This window comes from Gavialis gangeticus, unplaced genomic scaffold, assembly GCF_001723915.1.
Source record: "Gavialis gangeticus isolate Ggan-Ray unplaced genomic scaffold, GavGan_comp1, whole genome shotgun sequence".
NCBI classification, from domain to species: Eukaryota; Metazoa; Chordata; order Crocodylia; family Gavialidae; genus Gavialis; species Gavialis gangeticus.
In genome coordinates, this window is record NW_017728991.1 from 2,913,567 (window position 1) to 2,934,324 (window position 20,758).

General features: G+C 44.5%; 1 long non-coding RNA gene across 1 annotated transcript in view; it reads left to right on the top strand.

The window, feature by feature from the left end:
• The window catches only part of LOC109296663, an 83,416-nt gene extending 75,270 nt beyond the window's left edge, over positions 1-8,146 (top strand). The window contains exon 2 of the long non-coding RNA XR_002097018.1: positions 7,564-8,146. This is a non-coding gene — a long non-coding RNA (uncharacterized LOC109296663). The remainder of the gene's footprint in view (positions 1-7,563) is intronic.
• The last annotated feature ends 12,612 nt before the right edge of the window (positions 8,147-20,758 follow it).

Here is a 20,758-nt window from a genome sequence, read left to right on the forward strand (position 1 = left end):
CCATCAGCTCTAATAACAAGACTGACCTCGTTTGAAATTTATTTTCCCAGTTTATGAGTGAAAAATGTTAGATACAAGTTAGGTCTCCCATTCAGATAGCAGGTGTCCTCTGTTCTTTATTTCTCACATTGGCTGAAAGGACTCGCACTGACAGCCTGCAGCATTTTGGTTCAAAAGATGCCTGTTTGGTCCCAGTTTTGGCAAGGGTAACACTGTACACTGGTGCAATCCTCTTTATCGGGCATTTCCGCAGCAAAGAAGTGTGAGGGTCTAGTAGGGTTGCCGACTGTGTTTGAATCTATTCCAGGAGGTTTCGTCACGTGACGTAGTGACGTTAATTATGGTGCGCAGACTTTACATCAGGAAGGCAAATGCACATAATGATTGTGCTGTAAAAACCCATGGGAATACTGTATAAATCCGATTCAACATTTCATATTTATTTTAATGAATGCCCTACCATTTATCTCCTGGGTGATCCTCAGCTCCTCCTAGAGATTTATAACTAATTGGAGACTCCAGAGCAAACCTGGAGGGTTGGCAACCCTAGAAACCCAGGCCAGACCCTGATCTGCCCCAACATAGTCTCTCTCCCGTCTCCTTCGGTCTAGTGAAAAATGCCTGCTTGTAGCCAAAGATTTATTGGGGGCTGTGCAGAATGGGCAGAAGAGGTCTGATGCACGGTCCCTTGTTGTGGACCTGTTTACAGGGATAGGGGTCATACATTGATGCTATGGTCTCTTTGCTCCAGACAAGCTAGTGCAAAGGGGCCGTCTGGAAACGATAAATCCAGAGGAGAGTCTGGCTTTATGCAAAGCAAATCCAGAGTAACTTTGCTGACATCTGGATTATTAGAAAGTAACATGTAGCCTAGGAGCATTGGCCTTTGTTCCTTTTTTTAGAAGGGGATGTAGATGGCCCATGCTGCACAGCGTTGCTCGTGGAAACATAGGTGCTCATATAGATGCATATCATTGCCCATAGATCTCAAACACCGGGGTCTTTATTGCCTGCTCCTGCTAAAGTGCGGAGGTCATTTGGCGCCCATTGGGTCTAATTTGGGGCCATTTGCTGGTGTTTTCAGTGAACACGTCTTGACGAAGCAGGATGTGACACTACTGCGCAGTAGTAATGAGCTACCGTGCAGCAATGCTCATTACTTTGCAGTCATTTAGTACTTGCATATGCACAAGTCAGCATCTCATGTGGACGTGGCCAGTGTGACACGAGCTTTGGTGTTTTGTTAGAAGAGTTGGCCGGGACATTGTGTCTCCTCCCCTTTTGAAACTCTTTACAAAAAACGAGGAGTTTTCATTTTGGTCGGGGTTTTTTCCATGAAAGAAATATTACTTTTGTCACATTTCAAAACTGAAACATTTTGGGATTTCTGACAGATACTTTGTGGGGTTTTTGACAAAAAAGAGCATGTCTTTCCAGAAAAAAAAAATGGATGAAACACTTTTTTGCTCCCAAACAACCTTTTTCATCCTGAAATATTTAACCAACATTAGTGACAGAGATAACAAAACCATGCCAGTCTCTGGGGCTGGCAGCAATGAAATTATTTGCTGTATTAAATATAAACATATTGAGATTAGTGAAACCGCAGGATGGAGATAATTAAAAAAAAAACACTATTTTTTCCCCAAAGAGTTGTTCTAGGCAATTAGGAACTCTTTAATGAGTTTGAAATTGCTCCGTTGAATCATCAGCCCAATAAACCCTTGGTGAGGAACTGCTCTGTAAAAAAAAGGGAGCAAAACACTTTTAAGAATATGGATCACGCTGCCTAAAATTGAAATCCACCTCGGGCAGTTGCAGATGGAGTATGAGAGCCTTGCATTCATTATATTAAAAGCGTTTTTAAATCAATAGCAGTCACAAACATGCTTCCAATGCAGCGCTGCTCTATATGCCATCTAGTTCAGATGTGAAAAGGATGTAAATAAGACCCACATGTTATCAGCTGGTACTTGAAATTTAGAGGAGATTATTACAGAGGATAAGGCCACTAAAAAAAAAAAAAATCAATGCCTGCTGCTCCTATCCCACTATTTTCTTCCCTCTCCCTCTTTTGTACAAACCCAGCTTAAATGAAGACAAGGCTGGATTCGAGGGTGCATGGATTTATTAGGGGAAGAACATAGTCGGGGCTGGAATTAGAGCCACGTGTTGAACATACAAGAAGATCTATCGCCCAGTTCCAGGGGATCAGCAGGAAAGTGAAATATGACTTCTTCTTTCCACCCGTCTTTAATCTCATCCCTTTCCTGCATCCCTGGACCTGCTGCCGGCTCCTTCTCCCAGGACCGCACGTGTCTGCCATTAGCCAGACCGAATTTAGGACACCGGGCTGATTATTTCTTGTGGCGTGAGCAGTCTTCTCCGGAGGCTGGTCAGAAAGCAGCTGTCTGAAAGCGGCGTTTCATTATAGTCTCTGCCGCAATCTGGCGAGAGATGAATTTGAACCAGGTTCCTCCGGAGCCCTGGAAGATGTGGAGCTGATTGTGCCATGGGTCCGGGTGTAATGTTTTAAAGGCCAGACAGACCCTTATAATCATCTAATCTGACCTCCTGCATAGTACAGGCCATAGCATTTCACCCAGTAATGACTGTTGTGCTGGGAATTATTCTTTCTTATTACCATTGATCAAAAGAGGCTGGAGGGAGGGAGAGACAGGGTCACTGCCCAAATCCATTCTGAGAACAGCATCCCTGCCACCCATCATTTTCCAGACACTCGTTACAGAGCTGGCCACAAGTATTGCACGCTCGCTGACCATACAGCTTGGAACATAAAAGGTGATAGGTTTTTTTTGGCTCATTTTCCTGATTGTTAAAATGAATTAGCTGGATTCGCACTGCCTGGTCCTGGACTGCAAATCCATGCAGCGTTAGAGCTCAGGTTTCTTGGTCCAGGGCAATGTTGCACCATGTGAAGACATCCAAGGGCTTTTTCCCCCGGGTCTTTTTTCCCCCGTTAGGATTCGCCCACTTGTTGGATCTACTCCATGCCCCATGAATTGGCACCAGAGGTTATCACCCAGATGTGGAATCAAATTCATATCACTTATCTTGCTGGGATCCTTTGGCCCCAGCTGACTTCCTGCCCCTGGGGTGGGGGGCTGGACTCAATGATCTTTGAGGTCCCTTCCAGCCCTAATGTCTATGAAATCTATGAATTCATTTTAATAGACACATCTCCATAATGTAGTATTAATTCCTTGTCTACTGTTTTCTATTGCCTCCCCCATCAGCCAGATGAGTGGTTCTGAGCAGGTATTACCAGCTGCTTCCCTGCTTTTACACCTGGCATGTTATAGCATGCGCCCGGTGCTTTGGATATTTTCCCTTGTCGTTGCAGGTGACGGTCTGAAGTGGCCGTTTTGGGCATCCTCAGATGTGTTCAGACCTGAGCTTTTGGTTTGGGCTTATCCCCAGTGACTATTTCCATTCCCTTCCCCATTGGAAGCTTTCTGTTCCTCCTCCAAAATAGGAACAACCCCCCCCCATGCCCCAAACTTGAAGAGCCAAGAGACAGGAATATAGGAGAAGCAAGTGGGATTTTTTGCTGTTGACTTCAGGGAGAGCGAAATCGAGGCGAGAGGCCAACCTTCAGGGGCAGGATTTTCCCTTGGGCTCAAGAAACCCAGCCAGCCCTTTGTGCTCCTTGCTCGGTTCCTGCCTCTTTTTGTCACTGCAGCCACCATGCTAAACTAATTATGCAATTTCCTAGCGCATTTGGAAGCTTTTTTGGTTTCAAAGAAGAAAGCGGTCAACGCTCACGGAGTCACATGGGGGAGGGAACACCGCAGAAATAAATACCAGGGGGACATTCACAGCCCCAAATCCAGGCCTGGCCCCTCCCGAGGCAGCTGACTTTTCCAAAAACGGTACCGAGAACCCGGGAGGGGTGGTCATGACAGCTCCACAACGTGGATTTTATAGCTCGTTTGCTGGGTTTGCTCTTCCTCTGTGTGGGTTTCTGGTTATGTGGAGATGAGGCATTTGGGGCAATTGGTTCCAGTTTCAGTTCCAGCCTATTTATTTCTATTTTTATCAAGCAGAGAGAGTGCTTTCCATGCCGGCTTCCTCAGATAAATGTCATGCTTCTCCCCTAATTATGGGAATGTGTCACAACCATTATTTATCCTCACAACTTCTATGGGTAAGAGCGGATGGGATCATGATTATTCCCATCCTAGAAAGGAACTGAGCTTAGCAATATGAAGTGACTCACTCAAAGTCAAATCCAAGGGACTATTTGAGCAGAGGGGAATTAAGACTCAGATTTTCTTAGTCCCCATCTTACTACAGGAGCTTTCTCCCAGTAGTTTCTCCTTCCCAGGCATTGCATCAAATAACAATGGAAAACTCATCCTAGAAACAGCAGAGATGTTTCACGCTCGATATTTCTTTTTTGAACAAAACCCCTTTTTTTCCCCTCCAAAATAAACATTTGCAAAAGCTTCTGTATGATCAGGTGGTTTACTCTGGAAAAAGAAAGAAATCCGTACTGTTGAGAAGTTCCCCTCTCCGCAAAACTTGTGTTTGCCCCAAACTGAACATAAAACAGGTCTTATAGTTCTCCCATCATTTCCAAATGCAAATATTTTGACTTTTTTGAGAAATTGGGGGGGGGGGGGAGATAGACATTTCTGACAAACTGGGCAAATGCCAAAGAAAAATGTTGGTGAAAATAAAAAATAGTTTTATTTTTCTCCTTTTTTCTTCTTTGGAGGGGCAAGAAAAGCATTTCCAGCTGTATCTATTCTTTGTCTTACTACTCTGACCTTCCCCCTCTCCCCAAATTTTACTTGAATGATAATCTTGATTTCCCTGGATGGGTGATGGCAGAGTTGCCAAGTGGACACAGCAATGAATTCTGGGAGCTGCTCCATGACCTGCTGGTGGCCTCCTGCGTGCCCATGTCAGGCCTGTGCCTCAGTTTCCCCATGTGTAAAACAGTGATCATGGTAATGACCCCCTTTAAACATACTGATGAAAACCAAAGTATAAGGTCTCCACTGGTGGGATGTTTGGCATCTCTGTCTTTCACTGATTCTGCATCTTACCAGAGACCATTTTTCATGATTTGCAATTTTGCTCCCTCTGCACGTAGCAAGGAAGATGCTTTATGCAAGGGAGCCTTTATTCCACCATTCTGTATCGTCGGCTCAAATCCGTCTGCAGGGAAAAATGAACGCTGGCCTCTGGAGACTGGTATAAAATTTAGAGCAGGTTCAACATCATGGAAACCATGCTATAAGACATGCTCTGATGGCCACTTCCAATCAGCTCAAAATGGGCATGAGCTGAAGATTGAGTCCTAAGCAACCCTGCAGGCAGCAAGGCTAAGGGCCAAAGAGCTCACAAGTGCTAAAGGAGCATCTAAGCAGAGCATGAAATCCTCTAAGTCAGGTTAGAAGCAGGTTGGTGAGGCCATTTAGTAGACAAATCAACTTGCTTCTATTAAAGATACTCCCTCTGGGGGGCAAAAAGATTTCATTCTCTAGGGTGTCCGGTCTAACACTTTCAGAGATGCTAAATTCACATGAAAAATGCACCAACTACACAAAAATGTGCATGCTTCTGAAATAAAACCCTCACCAGTGCTTTCAGTCAGTGAGATAGAGCTGGGAGGTAATTTAAACTCCAAAGATTAATTATTGCTAATTATTCAGATTATGGTGGACTCTCACTGTCCCCACTGAAAGGCTGGGATAGACACTTAAGACATTTCCTGCTGGCAAAGAGTTTCTGTTATAAAGACACTAGAAGGAAATGGCAGAGCAGGGGAAAAAAGAGCCCAAGAAAGATCTCTTCCTACTTCTTCCACTTGTTACCTCAGCCAAACTGTGCCTCAGTTTGCCCTTCTTTAAAATGGGGATAACAACAATGGTGCATTCAAAAAGCATACTCTCAAGGCATCTGGGTGAAGAGTGCTGTGTAAAATCAAGGTATAATTATTAACAAACCTTCAGGAAAATGAAATTAGTAGATCTCTATAACTCCCCTGTCATTAAAGCAAACCGTATGCGAATGGAAAACATCAGAGCGGAATAACATTCGGGCTAATGCAGCCTTCCACAATGAAATGCAAATGGGTGGAAGGCAGCAATGCCAAACAAGTTTTATTTTCCAGGGTTTCTTTCCCTTCACCTCCTCCCTCCCCTTCTTCAATAGCAGAGGAGTACATTGGCTTGATGAAAAGGAGGAAACTTGCCCAACTCCTGGTCTTAATGAATCGCACTCCTAAAAAACAACAACAGAATGCTCCGCTCGAGCTGGCCGGGTCTCAAGATGCTTTCAGCTTAGCTAGGCCCTCTGCCAGGCTTGCTTAATTTGTTTGCCTGAGGTTAGTACCCCGGTATTCGTCAGTCGATTTTGGACCGGGCCGGGTCTCGGATCCAGCAGATCAAAGACAGAGAGGCTGGTGATCACCTCTTTGCATTGGACTTAAGTGAGGCTTTCCTCCAGGGAAGCCACAAAGCCATTTTTCATCGGCTTCCCCAAAGCTGCCCCCTTGTTTGCTTGGGAGACAGAAATAGCTTCTGCTAAGAGGACGACAAGGTTACACATCCTGAGCTGTCCTGGTGAGTCAACAGGCCCGGAGCTGTGAGCTTTAGCTGCTTATTTGACAGCTGGGTGTGGAGCGGTGATCAGGATACACTGTCTGACGGGGCCTTGCTTTCATGCATCTTCACGTGGCCTAGGCACTGAAATAGCTCCTCCACCATCACCTCGCTAATGGTTTCCTCTCTTGTTGCTTTTCAGGCATCCTCATCCTGACCAGAGACACCCTCATTAGCTCTCTCCCCAGAGGTTTCCTTGGGAAGAAGGGAAGGAGGGGGATAATGAGCATCACCAGGACCAGAAGGACACGGGGAAAAAGTGCATAAAGCAATGTTCAGCCAGAACATCCCAGTGTCCATCTCCGTGCGTGTCTGGGTGTGTTGATCCACATTTTTGGCTCCATCTAATCTCTCCTTCTTTATGCAAACCATTCGCCGTCGTATCTAAGTTCAGAGACAAGCAGGGGGTGGGAAGGAAAAGGGCTGATTTGTATTTCTTTGCATCTTCTCCAGCCGCTGGGTCTGTGCAAAGTGGTTTACATCAGAGCCATTTTGATTGGTGGTGTTTGGCACCAGACTTGATATGTAATGAAATCCCAATCAGGGATCGTCGTAGAGATGGTATCTTTTATTAGACCAAGAAGATTTTTGCAAAAAAAAAAAAAAATCTTTCATTGCAAATTAAAATTGAAATGTAATTGCAAATTAAGTTCTTTAATTACACATTCAAATTGAAATTGAATTGCAAATTAATTTCTTTAGTTGCAAATTAAAATGGAATTTTTTTTGCAAAAATCTGGTTGGTCTAATAAAAGATATCATCTCTACTACGAGTCCTGATTGCCTTTTCCTCTAGGCCAATATGGCTACAACCTGGATACATGAAATCCCAATACATTTTAGGATTTCCTCTGAGTTTCCCACCCCCTTTTTTTTCAGTGAAAAACCAAACCAAAAATATCTTTTGTTTTTTGCTCTTTCTGTACAGATGTAAAAGACAAAGAAGAATGATGCACTTGGTCTCCAGTGCTGGGCACTGAGAAGGAAAGCAGAGATCTTCCATGCAGCTTCACGTCAACAGGATTGTATTCTCCACACCCAATGCAAACCCCCGTCTAGGATGCAGGAGGAGGAGACACTCAGCATCACTGAGCCCTGCACGGTTGAATCTGGAACGGGCTTCCAAGGCAGGTGGTGCTAGGAACTAGGCCTAGGCTGCAAGCTTAAGTAGCCAAGCTTTGTGTGTTGGTACTAGAGGCCCCAGGTAGGAATGCAGCAGGGAAGTCACAGGAGCTGTAGATAAATGCCAGCAGAAAATCTCCTCCTGACATTGATCTTAGTAACTTCAGTGACCCTTAAAAGCAGGAAGACTCCAGAGCCCTTGCAGCAGGGTGGGACTTCCCACTGACGTCACCAGGCTCTCACACCGGGGTGCGATTCTTCACGTCCCGTCAAACCAAACCCTGAAAGACTGGGTGGTTTCCTGTTTGAGTTGAGCAAAGCAAACAAGGGAGTAGCAGAGGCTAAGACTAGGGCTCCACCATGCAGCACAGGGATGAGTTCAGGCTTTGCAAGAAAAAAAAAACAACAACAACTCATCACACATGTCTTCCTCTATCTGCAATTTTTGCATTTTCTTTTGGGGGTTCATAAAATGTCCAGAAACATCAACCGTCATCTTATGGTTCAAGTCAGGCTTGGGTTTCAGGACTCCCGGGTCCTTTCGCCAGTTCTACCACTGACTTAAGTGATGACGCTTAGCTTCAGTGCTCTTCCAGCTGGATAAAATGGGTATATTAAGCTGAATAAAATGGGTATATTAATGCTTGCTTACCTCTCGGAGGGGTTGTCATGCTCACATAATTAAGGCTGGATTGTGGCTGATCAATAGGTGGGAGAGGAAGGCAGGAGAGCCCAATATTTTCTTTTTATTGGGACCCAGTTGTGCTAAAAACTCTACAAAAACATAATAAGGGATCAGCTCCTCTACCAAAGAGCTAGTTTAAACAAGCAAGGTGCCCAAGGTCAGCAGAAAACCATGAACGAAGCCAAAGGCAATAGGCTCCTAGGGCAATACCTCAAATTGGGGCATGGGCAGCCCATGCGAGGCATGAGAAAGGCTGGGGAGGGTATAGGCAGCACTGGGCAGGAAGCAGAAAGCAGAGCAGCAGATCGGGCAGAGGAAGGAGATCAGAGTGGCACTTGGGCAGGGTGTGGGGCTGATTTGTGGCATGCCTGCCAAAAGGGTTGCCAATACCGTAAGTGCTAAGTGTCAAGCACAGCTCCGGTGCCTGGTCTCACCTGCTCGCCTTTCCCCGAAACCATTCACAGGAGCAGTATTTTGAGCTGCGGATGCAGTTGCAACACAAGACGCCAAAGCCCCCACTTCAGTACAACAGTCTGCTAATCTCATGCCAGTTGTACTGTATCCATCCATCTCCTGACTGCATTTGTCAAAGAAATACCAAGTTATCACTTGCTAAATCAAACATGACTTCAGTGTCTCAGAATGAAGGGCTGGTTACTCATCGTGTTTACTCTTTCCATCCAGATCGTCGCTTGGGTCTGCGTACACCTAACCCATCATGCTGGCTAACCACACCATATAAACCAAGGCGAATGGCCTTCTCATGTGCTAGATGTGTTAGGTCATGTAAACCCTTCCCAAGGGGTATAATTAGGGATAACCACTCCCACCTTCCGCAGGTTGAACTTGACAAGGCTTGCACGCCTGCAACCCCCCAGTGACACGAGTAAACAGATTGCAACGGAGTCTGCCCGCAGGGCCGGGGTGGCATCCCGGTGCCCCGCGCCAGGTTCTTGGGTTGGAGACGTGACAGCCAGCTGGGCCATTCGCATGTGCTGGGAAACCCTTGCTATTCTTGCATTGACTGCATAGAACAATTTAACATGGGACCTGAAGCAACTTGCATTACTGTGCTATTAAATATTGCTGGGGGGGAAAAAAAATGTACAACTTTTCCATTTATTGCCATTACATTTTAGGATTTCCTCTGACTTTTTTTTAGTGACAAACCAAATGGAAAATATCTTTTGCTTTTTGCTCCCTGCTCTCAATTTTACAGGGTGAAATGGAGCCCTAAAGTTGACCAATTATTTGGGGAAAACGGGGGAGCGATGGTTTTAAATTTTTGGATGAAATTGAAAAAAAAAACCCGCAAAGAAAAGGAAACATCTGGGAAGAAGTCATTTAGGACAAATAACAAAGTTGCTTTTGCTTGGACCATATTTTTTACATCTTTTTTTAACCAATTGTGATCATTGGGCTTATTCAATGACTGTCTGTAGTAGAAAGGGTAGCCCCAATTCCCTCCAGCCCAAGGTTTCTTTCCTTAGGTCCCAGCCTTCTTCTTTTCACAGTTTCAAGATGTTTTGTTGAATTATTTCAGTGGTCTTCTGCTTTGCTCTGGTCTCTCAATGTTGCTCAGGACACCATTCTTTCAATGCACCACATTCACTGCTTCTGTTCTCATGTTATAAATGAATGTCTCAGCTCTGTGGGCAAGGGGGCTGGGGACCAGCTGTGAGTTCAAGCCTGGGATTGTGGCCCAAGCTTGGAAATGGGGGTCTTTCTGGGTTTGAGAAATTTTGAGGGGGCGTTTAATAGCAACCTTCAAGTCCCTGCAGGGTAGTGCCAAAGAGGATGGAGCTGGACTGCTCTCAGATGACAGAACAAGGAGCAACGAGATCAAGTTGCAGCCTCAGGTTAGAGGCTAAATTTATTCACTAGGAGGGTAGCAAAGCACTGGGCTACCCAGAGAGGTGGGGGAGTCTCCATCCTTGGAGGTTTTGAAGACCTGGGTAGACAAAGCGTTGGCTGGGATGATGTAGTTGGGGCTGGTCCCGCTTGGAGCAGGGGAGTGGACTAGATGTGACCTCCTGGTGTCTCTTCCAACCTGAATTTTCTATGATTCTAGCATAATTGAATGTCAAAAAACTTTCCATCTCAATCAGGGCATTTCAACCCGTTGACCAATTCAGGTCAAGATTTAGTAAGCTTCAGTGCTTTGACAGCATCGGAGACATATTAACTGTGGCTTAGATGGACCTCTGGTTTAGTCTAGGACAGAAATGCCCATGTTCTGGTTTCTTGTCTCAGACCCACATGGCTACCAAGTACACCCATGTTCCTCTGTCAAACTTTCCAGCATGTCTCTGATCTTTACTGTAAAAAGTCCTCACTGTTTAAGAGCTTCTCCACATTTAAGGTCCCAAAGTGATGACCTCTTAAGGCGACCAGCTTCAAAGGAGAGTTCCTAGTTTCCTGCTTATATGTGGAGTTGAACTTGAATCCAGTCCAAAATAAGGTGCCAGGGTTAGCTACAGTGATGCAAGACACTGTTTTAAGTTGTCATGAGACGTCTACGGTAGGACAACTTCATCAGCACATCTACAAATAACAGCAATAAATGATTTACGTTTAATGTTCTGATTTACAGGTAAAAAAAAAAAAAGGGCTAGGCATGAGCTCAGAAAAAATGTACTCTTCATTTATTTTATTTAATTTTGTGTCCTCATAAAAAAATCCAAGGCAGCATCCAAGGAGAAAAGTAAGGACCATGCCAAGGGTGTTAAATACCCAACTTACATCAGTAAAGAACTTGCTCTTAATCAACCATCCACCTGAACTACCTGGGGGGAAAGAAGAAGTGTGTGGGAACATGTTAGGACAGACCTGGAGAAGAACTGCCATAAAAACAGGATGCCGGAAGACAGGCAACTACGCTTCTCGGTTTCAAAAGCCACTTGTTAAATGTCTCCTGCTGCAGCCCTCTCCTCCAAAACAGCCAAAACTATTCCTACTGAGCAAGTCCACCTCACAGCGAGAGAAGTGCAAAGGGTTTCATAGCCTAATTAACTTACAACATTCGTTTCTAAATTAGCCTGCTTGGAAATGTGATCGGCACCAGTAATTTTCCACTTCATGACATGCTTTATAATAAATAAATAAAAAAAAATCATAAATAGCAATAGCATTAGATCATCTAGGCTTGAGAATGAACCTCAGTCTCAAGTATTGTATGGTACATCCCTAAAGCTCTATGTTACAGTTTTGCCATAATTCAATTATTGCTTATAAGAACTTTCACTTGGTAAAAAAAGAAGAAAAAAACAATTATAATAATTCCATTTCACTGTTTTCCATAGGTTCATCGCCAAGTTGGCTAATAACTAAGGCAGAAAAAGGTATGTATTGTATACTCGCTTAAAGCTTGGCTTGAAATGACCTTTTATTGTCTAATTTTTTTTTCCATACCCAGCTTGGCTACTCCAAACCAACTCATTGCCAACTTTCTACAGTGTGTTATTTTCCTACATGCTGTATGTTAAAAACCATTAACGAGGCTGCCCCCCAAATGTTCAGCGACATGTTTGCATGCACAAAAGTAGAGAAGGCTGGGCTGTAATCTGGACTGACTCCCCCCAATCAGCCAGGAACGCCCAGCTGCTAATACCAAAAAAGACTAATACCAAAAACTGCCTGTATTTCGCTTTCTTTTCTCTCTCCCATTGCAAGGTAGCACAATGCTGAAGGAGCCTTAAAATGCACAACTGCAACAAATACATCTGACTCTCTGCATCCCTGTCCAGCCACGCTGGAGTCAGCCGTATGATGTTAATATAAACCTCCACTGTCAGATTTTAGTGGCGCAGCTCAATGAGGTGGCACTTGTCATCATCACTCACTGGGAGCTGCGGTCTTGTCTGCAACTCCTACATGCTGCCTGCTCTCGCCTGCCTCCCTGGATCATTGTAACGTGCTCCGTGCTGCTCACGGGCAGAGCCGAGGCTCGTTTGTAAAAGAGGAGTCAATCAGTGAGGGCAGAACTGACATCAGCCTCAGCGAAGTCTGTCGTTTTGTCTCCTATTGAATGAAATGGCCCTTATATCCGTGAGAGTCCATTCGGATAACATGATAAAGCCATGCATCTGTATTTAAACTGACTTTTTTTTTAAAGCGCTCTCTCTTCGTCACAACATTTTAGTGTATTTTCAAAATCCCTTTGAATTATCCTTGGGAACATTTCTAATTAGAAGAAAGAAAGAAATTTTAGGGAAAATTGGATGCCTGCTTTGCCAGAATGTAGCTTTTTCTTTTGTTCCCCCCATTCTGTTGGCTTGCACGAGAGAAATGGGCTAGTTTCATTTCGGTTTATATCTAGCTTCATTTTCTGGCTTTTACGCTATATCATAAAATTGTTCCTCTGGGTTTCAACAACTCCAGTGTTGTTTAATGCATTTAATATTCCCACGGACAGAGGATGACTATTCATTTCAACAGCAATTCAGAGAGCAAATCTTAAGACATAAAAATGAGAGAATTTTACATGGGACCAAATGCAGCGGGTAGAACCGGGGCTGCAAATCCTTTGTAGCTCAGGATCTACCAGCTGCATTTGGTCCCGTGTAAAATTCTCTCTTTTTTTTGTCTTAAGAGGTAAGTTTAGCAGAGGAAATGAAAATATACAAACTAACTGCTATTCACTCAGACTATGGGGAAGATAAGAACTGTTTGAGACGTAAGCTAAAATATTTGTCCTTATTAAAACAAACAAAGGGTAAAACCTGCCAAAAGTACCTAAGGACCCAATCCCATAGCAAACATGTCAAAAGTGCCCTTCAACACCCCCCCAGGCATCAATTTACATCTTTAGGCACCTAAATACCTTTATAAATCCCCCCAAGCAACTCAGGAGCAAAACCCATGTTGATTTAGGTTCCTAAGTCACTTAGACACTGTAAAAAAAACTTTATCTAAAGGGACACTTACTCTGTTCTCAGTGACACTGCTTTTACCCAGACTTAAATAGAGTTACTCTGGATTTAAAGCACTGTACACGAGAGCAGATTTAACCCCTTTATGTCCATTATTTGGACAGGTGGTTTACTTGAACGGGTACCCTTGGTGACACAGAAGATGAGGAAGAAGAAAAAGGAAAGAGAAAGGAGGAATGGAGAAAGATGTAAGCAGCAGGCTGTACCCCAGCAGCCATCAGGGATATGCTGCCTATCACAGGGGTCAGATAACAGATGCCCAATTAAAGACAAGTGATTTCTAGCTTCAACTTCAGGTGTTGGGGGCTGCTTTCTTGATGCCAACTCCAAACTGATACTAATAACGGGTGAACCTCAAAACACGCCCAGGTCCAGTTTCAGTTTCCACAGCCATGGACATCTTTTGATAGTGCTAAGATTTCTGGCCCAGTTCTGAAAGCTTGTGGATTTTGGACAATTTATAAGGGACTGGAGAACTGGATGCAGACTAGGGATCCTCCATTTAGAAAGCCAAGGTCCTTTGACACTGTTTCAGAGCTGATGGCTATTTTTATGGCTCTCATCCTTCAGGGTAGATTGTACTGCAGTCAGTTAGAAACACGTGCATTGCTGTTGGATGGGGACACATCTTTCTGCAGCTTAGTGATTATGTAGGAGGCAAGAAGCATGCATCTGCAATTAGATCCCCCTTGGTACAGAACATGAGTAACACCTTCATCCCCTCCCAACTCTTCCAGGCCTGACCTTTCACAAGCACCATTTCCTGATCAATGACTCCAAAGAAAATACAACTCCTAGCTGGTAGTTAATGGAAGTCTGCACAAAACTTGTCAAAATACACCGCCATGCCTGTCAGATGCCTGGGACAAGACCTCTACAGTAGTTTCCAGAAACCCGGCGCAATTACTTACATTTTAAATTATCTTTAATTGTCGCATGTGAGCTACAGAAACATTTCTTTCCTCCTCTGAACCAAGACCTTGCTATTAAGTGTCACCCCATAATTACAGCTTTAATAAGTGTACTGTAGCAGGTCAACAGCAGAGGTTAGCGCAGGGTGCAGCTAGGTGAAGCCAAGGGCCTAATACGAGTAAGTGAAAGTGACACATCACAATAGTCCGATCAATTACGTCAGGGCCGTTTGGATTGTAAACTTTTTAGTGAATGTAATTACATAACCAGATGTTTTAATTCAGTCTCCCTTCCTCATCCCACCTTTTCCTTAAAATGCATCCTCCCACCCCACCAAAATGAACCACAGCAACTACCTTCAGTTCCAACAAAGTTTCCAGAGGAAGCAAGCATGGCTTTATGCAGTTACTCTCACCCTACCATGCCATCTACTATGAGTAGATGACATAAGCACAATAAGGACCGGGGTCTATTATTTCACTTCAATTTGTGTTGCTCCAGAATGAACATCCCTCTTGATACTGAAATCCTATTAGTTAAAAGAAAAAAAACCCCTCACATTGTGGGGAGAAGGCTGATGAACTGACTCAGGTATAATTCACATTGCAAGTAATCACAGGTTCTTAATGGCTTGGAAAGGTGAGGAAGTGACCATCCCATGGGCATGAGCCCCTTTTTATACTATCCTGTGCTAAGGTTTAGGGTAGGTCCACTGAATCAGAATAAATGGACACATTCGTGTCCACATGAGTTAAAAGGACATGAGTTAAAACTCATAGGGGGATTTAAAACTATATATATATTGAATTGCGATCAGATGGAGTAAAATGACAACTCCAGAATGGCAAATTTTAGCCCGAACATGTCAACTTTGAGCAATACCTGTTAATATGATGACATTTCCAGCACCAAAATTTCAAACGCACCCTCTAAATCAGCACCCACGCTCCTGTAGAAGCAAAACTTTGAGGGCACAGGTGCAAATTGCATCAGCGATCATTACCAATGTAAATACCTACATACACTCCAGTTGGTAGCATGAAAAAAAAAATTGGCGGTTTTCATGGTAGGGTGAGAGTAACTGCATAATGTCCATACATGTGATGTCATCTTCTAGTGGTTGAACCACTGAGAAGATTAGGAACATATGACCAGTTAGGTCTCCTTTTCGTGCAAAAAACCTGCATTTTAAGAGATGAATGAAGAGCTGGGCATGCCTATGCAATTGATTTATCAATTCTTTGTCTCCTCGGAAAATCTTGACTTTATATTTGGCAGAGTTTTTTCCTTAACTAGACTCTCAAGATTTCCCTTTACTGGAGCTGTAGTGAAATAATTTTATGTTCCTTATTTTCTCCAGCTTATCACATTACTAGCTGCTTTTCTTCTCTTTCCCCTTCCCTCCGTTTTGCTAAATGTTCGGACTGGTACCAAACACAACTTTCGTCTCACACCCTTGGGATAGAAGCACACAGAGAAAACAATGAAACAAGACTATTTATAAAACCTTCAACACCTTAACCAGTGGAGAGGAGCCTGTGTTTCCATGTGAAGTCCAAAATGGATAAGAATGATGTGAAACACATGGAAAATATGGAAAAAGTGGAATAAGTCATAAAATTATAAATAAAACAAATACAATAAATTGGGAATGCAGTTTTACTCATAATGATTTGTGTTCCTAGTAACCCAAGACTCCCCAGCCTATGGGAAATTATGTTTTTCCAGTGGGGCAACCACAGGCAGGTGAAAGACTTTAGCAGTGCATTGGTAAGTTGTATTGTTTAATGGCTGTGGCAGTTGGATTGGGAATCAAAGAGCTCTAACAATGATTTACAGCCCAATCTTAGAAAAGACACGTATTCGTACTTGCATAGTGCATAGGGCTTGTGCCGGACCTTTGGATAAGAATGACCTTCTCCTTCTGTGCTTTGCCTACATTAAGGGATTTGAACTGGTCCACCTGGACACATGCTTAATGGAGACACTGAACCACTATGCAATAGGACCTGCAGTGGCATGGCTTATAAGAGCTGTATTTGTGCAAAAGCTTTGTCTTGTACTGTGCTTACCTTCCATATGCTATGGACCTTGGTGTTGGTGCACTAATGGAGCAGAATCTATTTAGACAACGACTAAATATAGCCACCTGTCATAAGTGGGGAAATTTACTGTGACAAGTGACTTGCCTAAGCAAGAACGACAGCAGAGGCAAGGACAGAACCAAATTCCCCCTATCTCCTCCTTAAGCCACAGTGGGCGTGTCTACACGTTCATTAATGTGCTGTAATTACAGCGCATTAAGTTTAGTACCTATAATAACTTATAGTTATAGTATAGTAATAGGAATAACTGGTAATTAGTAATAACAGGTACTAAACAGTGTGCCTCAATAAGTGCTACTGTGCATTTAGGTGACACTTAATGCCCGTTGGACTAATCTACTGCGCATTAGCGCAGATGAATGTTTTTTAGGTGACGCTCAATGCCCATTGGGATAATCTACTGTGCATTAGCATAAATAAACACTTTGTAGGATTAATTTTACTGTGCATTACTGCATTAGTGCAGATGAACCCTTTTTCCCAGCCGCACCAATGTGCAGTAGTATTAGTGCAATAGGCATTAAGTGTCTTGCATAGACGTGCCCAGTGCCACCCAAAAGGTATTACTGCATTTCTCCAAGATCAAAGAGATCATCCTCTTATCACATGTGACCAACATAGCCATCACCATTGTATCAAAGGATCCTTTTCTGAGTTTGCTAGGTGTGCAAGGAAAAGAAAGTGTTAGCAACATATGAAGTGAGATTGTTCTTCAAGGTAAAAGATCTGCATTTCCATTTCTGTAGCCCATTAGCGCTGATAATGTTCTGACCAGCGCATAGCGAAAAAAGCCCCTCCATCTGCCAGTGTTTAAAACTGTGCGTTAGTCAGACTCCTTGCCAGTGAAGTAATATCGTCTCCTTTGTTTATTATATTGAAACGCGATAAAAGAAAACGTCGGAGGAGGAAAAAAAGTAAGTTTGCGGTGTGAAATGAGTGTTCTCGTCTGGGTTCCAGGACGCAGCCATGAGTAACGTCTGTGGCATCGCCCATGGTTCTGCTTCAGAAAAAAGAAGAAATCGCTGTGCTGTGAACATAACCCAGGAGTCGATAGGAGCAAGCCGGTCTGACCAGATCCAAAGAATCAGGTAGATACAAAACAAACGATGGTCACTGTCATTGTGTGGTGACCATAGGAGCCATCGCTAATATGGACCCCCAATTAAATTCCTTGTCCACTAAGAGAAAATGAGAAACTGCTCAGAAATAGCATTCCCCCCTGCTTTTGCTAGAAAATTACAAATGGAGCAGTGTTGCTTGAAAACCCATTTTCAAATGGGACAGTTCGACTGTTTTCAGTGTGATTTCTGAATCTGAGTGGAAAAGGTGCACCGTGGCGGCTTGGAGTTACCATTACAGAAAACATCAGGAAAAGAAAATATACTGGTGAAAAGAGTATTATGAGATTTTAAAAAGGGAGGAAAAGAACAACCCCAAATGATAAGTTCTTTGGGAAAAGCACCAATTTTGTCTTGCACGTGTAGACCGGTCTGCACGGTGATCAAAACTGTGGGTCCCACATGTTGTTGTGATACAGATAATAATAATCATAGCTGTTGCAGCCAGTTTCACATGCATGTAAGGCTGGTTCGCTGGTAGGTCAACCAATGCAGAATACAGCCTGCACGGCTATGCTCTGTGAAGGCACTTGGTGATGTTAACCCCCAGGAAAAAACGAGGTTGACAATTCACGTGGTGCCTTCAATCCATTTGTCATATTGGACTTTACGCTGAACTTTGCATTTCTAATTGTGCTGGAGCAGCACCTCTGAACAGACAGATGATCTCTTGCATTGCTTGTGCCTATGACTAGCCAAGCATCTACTATCTAGGCAAGCCCAAGGGTTTCACTTATGTGAGGCGATCTCCGCCTCCATCCTCTGCCTCAAGTGATACGTTTGGCATAAAACCACCGAATACTATTTTAAAAGTTTTTGGTCTCTTCTTATTTGCCGCCTGGTTTTTAGAGCCCCTGTGCTGTACTCCAGTTGCCTTTTCAAGCTTTCCTCCACTTGGCACTTAGGTAGAAACAAGCAGGCAAGGAAGCTGGGGTTCTCATGAATCCCCATGCCGCCCTGAGCTGGGCTTTACAAAACCCACCAAATATCATTTGACTCACGACAGCTTGCAGCGTTGCACCTGGTACATAAGGACCGTCCCTCTTGGCTCCTGGAAATGAACCTATGTTGTGTGGATCACCACTCTTCCCCACCCCATGCTATTGTATCGGTTTTCATCTCAGGGCATCATATGCAGTAAATAAATAGGACACACCGTTAATGCAATAAGGAACAGAGGCCTGCTTCAAAAGCACCATCTCCCAGCACCAAACGACGGCAAATAAAGCTTGGGAGTACTGATCACCCCTCCTTTAATGCATCAGACTGCCCTGTCCCATGTTTGACGTGAAACAAGCTTTCCCTTTGTTGCTTGCCAGTGAGGTGAAGATGAACTGCGAGTCGGGGACCATGAGAGAAACACACATACCCAGGCACACCGAGCAAGTCGCTGCGATCCAGGTCATTCCAATATATCAGGAGTCTTCTTAGTTTTTCTAGTGCTTATGGAAACCAGTCCCCAATGCAGCTGAGTCTGGGGTGGAGAGGAAAGGGGTAGGGGAAGGGTTTGCTCTCAAAGGTGTCCAGGGCTGCAGGTAGCAGTGACAGCTGATCGTTTCTTAAAAGCCCGGTCCTGTGCGGTTCTGGGTAGAGAAGGCCCTGAACCGAGTCAGCCGACAGCACTGAATGCTGCGGCATGAACGTCCCGCGGGGCGCCGTAATAGCAGGCAGGCTGGAAGGAGCTACAAGGCCCTGTTGCAGCTGGTGCAGAAAAAAAGAAAGAAAAATTCACATTTCAAGCCACCCTTTCAAAATCCGCTGTTTTAGGGCCCTTTTTACTTCTACAATGAGAGCATGATGAACTTAAGCAGCTGCATTATGCAGGACAGAGATGCCCCCAGACTCCCTTTCCTCCATGGGCTTTCACAATCTCTCTCCAGTCCCCACCCCGCACCAGTGCACTAGTGACTTTTGCCCTGAAGGAGAAGTCCCAAAAGCCTGTTTTGCAGCCCAGCCCAAGGTGGTGATTTTCCACCTCGGTGTGTGTGTGTGCTGGCACAGCTTCCCTCCTCCTGCACCTGCGAGCCCTGCCAAATCCCCCAAGGGAAAATTATACCTTTATTGTCTCCCATTCCCGGGGCCCTGGGGGCGGCACGGTGTTGCCCAAGCACGGTGAAATCAGGAGGCTCATTCCAGAGCCGTTAGCGCTGCCTCAGACATGCCACAAATTAATTGAGGAAGGCATATAAGGGGGTAAATAACGCAGGGATATGTGGATTGGCTCCGCTGCTGCATCTTCGGTGTTAAGCTGTTCCTTTACAACCCGTGGACTTTGCTTTGCTTGGCTGCGTCTTTCGGCAGCGAGACTGATTTCATGTTTTCTTTCATGAGAATTTCGTGCTGGAGAAAATAACCAGACCCCAAAGATTTGAAAAGCCTTCCTCTCCCAACGCAACCCACCTTAGCCAAGTGCGCGTGGTCTCCCCCTCTAGCAGCTGTCTCACGGCAGGATAACAGTTTACTACCGCTGCTTATCAGTGAAGTTACTCTGCGTCTCACCTGAGGGGATGAAATCCAAGATTCAAAACCCTGCTCATGATGCGTAACAGGGACATGTGCCACTGTCCAAGCTGCTGGGCTCTTCATCTCTGAGTTTCAGGTGCAAGTATCAGGCAACTGTTCCCAGCGTTATGAAAATGCTGGTAGCAGAAAAGAGTCTAAAATGAGCACCTGGCTCTCTAAAGCAGGAGAGTGGGCTTGGGAAACCCTAGCCAGGCTTAGTGTTTATACTGATTTCACAGGCCCCTTCCCTGCTCTTGGTGCAGTACGTGGCTCATGGAAAGATACCCTCTATCATGTTGCCAGTCATAAAATAAGAGAAGGAGGCTCTTACAGCAGGAAGCCTATTGCAGACACCATCTGCCATCACTGGGCTCACCCATTCTCCTCCAGAACATGGATTTATTAGTTCAAATGTTGGGTTGTCAGGAGTTAGGAACCACTAGCACACTTCCACAGCAGGGCCTGATCCTGTGCAGGGAGGATGAGCTAAACTAGAGCTGGGCCATGGTGATGGGTGATTTGAGGGCTTCTCTGCTGCCCTCCCAAGCTGCCACAGCCTACATACTACCCTAGTTTATACCAGTTGCCCAAGGGTTTACATCGGCACCTGGGAGGGCTGTAAGGGAAGGCCAGTTCAGCCATGTCCCCCTGCATGCTGGATATACTAGGGACCTGGAAAGTTAGGGTTGGTTTCGCCAGCTAAGTACCAGGAAGACAAAACACTCTAGGGCCTGGGAAGATGGAGAGA